This window comes from Micropterus dolomieu, unplaced genomic scaffold, assembly GCF_021292245.1.
Source record: "Micropterus dolomieu isolate WLL.071019.BEF.003 ecotype Adirondacks unplaced genomic scaffold, ASM2129224v1 contig_12766, whole genome shotgun sequence".
NCBI classification, from domain to species: domain Eukaryota; kingdom Metazoa; phylum Chordata; class Actinopteri; order Centrarchiformes; family Centrarchidae; genus Micropterus; species Micropterus dolomieu.
In genome coordinates, this window is record NW_025741752.1 from 1 (window position 1) to 3,130 (window position 3,130).

At 35.2% G+C, this 3,130-nt stretch overlaps 1 long non-coding RNA gene across 2 annotated transcripts; it reads left to right on the plus strand.

Moving 5' to 3' along the window:
- The first annotated feature begins 469 nt into the window (after window positions 1-469).
- Window positions 470-2,531, plus strand: LOC123966137. 2 transcript variants are annotated; one of them, XR_006823895.1, is made up of 3 exons: window positions 470-487; window positions 1,994-2,095; window positions 2,194-2,531. It is a non-coding gene; the product is annotated as an uncharacterized LOC123966137 (long non-coding RNA). The 2 variants fall into 2 exon arrangements; XR_006823894.1 differs by lacking the exon at window positions 470-487 and adding an exon at window positions 1,626-1,860.
- The last annotated feature ends 599 nt before the right edge of the window (window positions 2,532-3,130 follow it).

Below are 3,130 nucleotides of genomic sequence, written 5' to 3' on the forward strand. Positions count from 1 at the left end.
CTATGCAACTTAACAACAGTTGGTGCGAACGTTCGTCTGAACTATGGTTTCAGGGAACACCTGCGTCGCTTAACGATGGTTCGTACCGTGTAAGTTACCAACTTAGTTACCTCCGTAGTTCCAACTAGGGTTTTAGGAAACAGTTGCGTCGCAACTGCAAAGTTCCAACCAAGGAAGTTGCTACCGCAGTCAGCAACGATGCTTTTGGGAAACACACCCCTGTTCAAGATGATTAAAACCACCAAAACATTTGTTTATTTGATGACTTTTCACAGTGATGAACTTTACTCTTGTTTTCTTTCTCTCGCAATATCTCTAACATCTAAACCAGCAACAACAACAACAACTAAACCAGCAACAACAACAACAACAACTAAACCAGCAACAACAACAACAACAACTAAACCAGAAACAACAACAACAACTGAACCAACAACAACTGAACCAGCAACAATAACAACCAATGACGCTTCAACAAAACTACAAGGTAGTAACTCATCTTTCTCTAGAGTCTCTCTGTCTTCCTGTCAGCCTCTTTCTCTCCACATACTGAACTAAAACAAACTTTTTTATTGATTTTATATGTTGATTTTTAAGTTATAAAGCCAGTCATCAAAGTATAAATCATAAAATGGAAAGTGATTACATTCTCTCTCTCTCTCTTTCCTCTTCTGGAGTCTAAAGTCTGAATGTCAGAGCGACGCTCGGCTGTGGGTGGAGATATTCTCTTATTCAGTCAGTCTCACTTACTCTACTTACTTGTAGGCATCCTCCCTCCCCTCTCTCTCTCCCTCTCTCCCTCTCTCTCTCTCTCACCCCAACCGGTGGAGGCAGATGGCCGCCCACCCTGAGTCATGGTTCTGCTCAAGGTTTCTGCCTCTTAAAAGGAAGTTTTTCCTTGCCTCTGTCGCCTAGTGCTGCTCTTGGTGGGAACTGTTGGGCTTCTGTAAATATCATCACAGAGTACGGTCTAGAATTGCTCTTTTATGAAAAGCGCTGTGAGATAACTGTTGTTGTGATTTGGCGCTATATAAATAAAATTGAATTGAATTGAATTGAATGTATTTTTGTTTAAACACACACGCTTACTGTTTTATTTATTTATTTTATTTTTAATATTTTTTGTTTTTTAAACACACACACGCACACATACACACACACGCTTACTATTTTATTTAGTTTTTTTTTTTTTATATATATATTTTTTTTAACACACACACACACACTTACTGTTTTATTTATTTATTTTATTTTAATTAATTTTTTATATACATTTTTTTAACACACGCTTACAGTTTTATTTATTTTATTTTTAATATATTTTTTTAACATACACACATGCTTACTGTTTTATTTATTTATTTTATTTAAATTTTTAATATCTATATGTATTTTTGTTTAAACACACTCACACGCTTACTGTTTTATTTATTTTATTTTATTTTTAATATATTTAAATTTTTAACATACACACACGCTTATTGTTTTATTTATTTATTTTATTTTATTTTTAATATTTTTTTTAACATACACACAGGCGTACTTTTTTATTATTTTATTTTATTTTTAATATATTTTTATTTTTTTAACACACATACACACACATGAATGGTTATGAGTGTATATTGTACTGCTAACTGCTCTATGCCAAATTCAAGGTTCTTAGAAGAACCTTGTTCTTAAGGGGGGGATGTTACGACCCCTTCCTTCTCCTGCAGGAGGCTGCAGGCAGGGAGGCTGATTGGGCTGCACCTGTGCAGCTCTCTTCAGAGCTTATTTAGCCAGGACTGATCAGTGTTTTGTCTTTTGTTCGACTTACAGGCACAACAACAACCAACGATACTGCAACAAAACTACAAGGTAGTAACTCATCTTTCTCTGGAGTCTCTCTGTCTTCCTGTCAGCCTCTTTCTCTCCACATAATAAACATATTAATCTAACGTTTTATTTTAGTCTTTTATTTAGTTCTTGTTGATTTTTTTCTGTTCTACAGCTCGTGCAGATTGTTCTGCTCTGGACTACATAATGTTGGTTATGCGTGTGGCTGAACTCCTCCTAATTACTGTGATTACTGTTCTTCTCATCAGAGCTCGAGGTGAGAACATTCAGACCAACATTTGTTCACACTGATTAACATAACCTGTAGGTTTAGAGCTGAAATATTTCTCTGTGATTTATTTACCTGGTAACCAGAGACTACCTGACAACAACACAGTGACCTACAGCAGCGTGAAAGCTTCCTCTTCTTCTGCTGGAGCCTCAGCTGATCCCAGCGACCTCTACGCCACCGTCAACAAACCAAACAAATAAGAGACCACAGTGTAGTTACAGCTCATATCATTACAGGTAATTTACACTGAGAACTGATAAATGTTTTATTATTTGAATTATTTTATGATAATATATGGGACATTTAGCTTGATGAACTTGCTGTCAGGCACTTTAATGTGCTAGTGCTGTGTTGTAGTTAAACATGTATTAGTTTTTACTGTTATTTCTGTATCTGCTGTTATTGTTTGATATGCAGTCATTTTAACACCTATATTTCTGTAGAGGTTTAACACCTCCAGAGCTCTTCACACCTTCAACAACCTTCCTTTCATGTGGTGAAACGGGTCATTGACACAAATAAAGTGTGAACTTTTTGTGACAATGCTAAATGCTAAGTAAAGGCTGTTAAATGCTTCCTTTCTTAGCTCCTTTAGCAAAGGCTACACTGGACAGTTCTTTATGAAAGGAAAGGAGATAATGCTTTCCCACAATTCCTTGCAACAGCAGCCTTTAGAGCGACTCACCATTAGTTTCACCACGATAGACACCCATAAATGTACAGGAGCATCTAAAAAAATTACAATATCTTTATCTTTATATTTGAACTGAACCAGACTGAGAGATTAAAGGATCAGGAAACATTTGCAGGTGTTTTGAATTGATTCTCAGGTCAATTTTTATATATTATATTTATAACTTTAATTATAATTATGAATTTAAAAAACTGAGATGCACCTGTAGAAACAACAGAGCATCTATTTAACAAATGTATAAAAATATCAAAAGCACCCATCCCAGGAAACTCTATATTTATGTTTGAGTATAATTCACTCAACTTTCTCTACTTGTATATTGATTT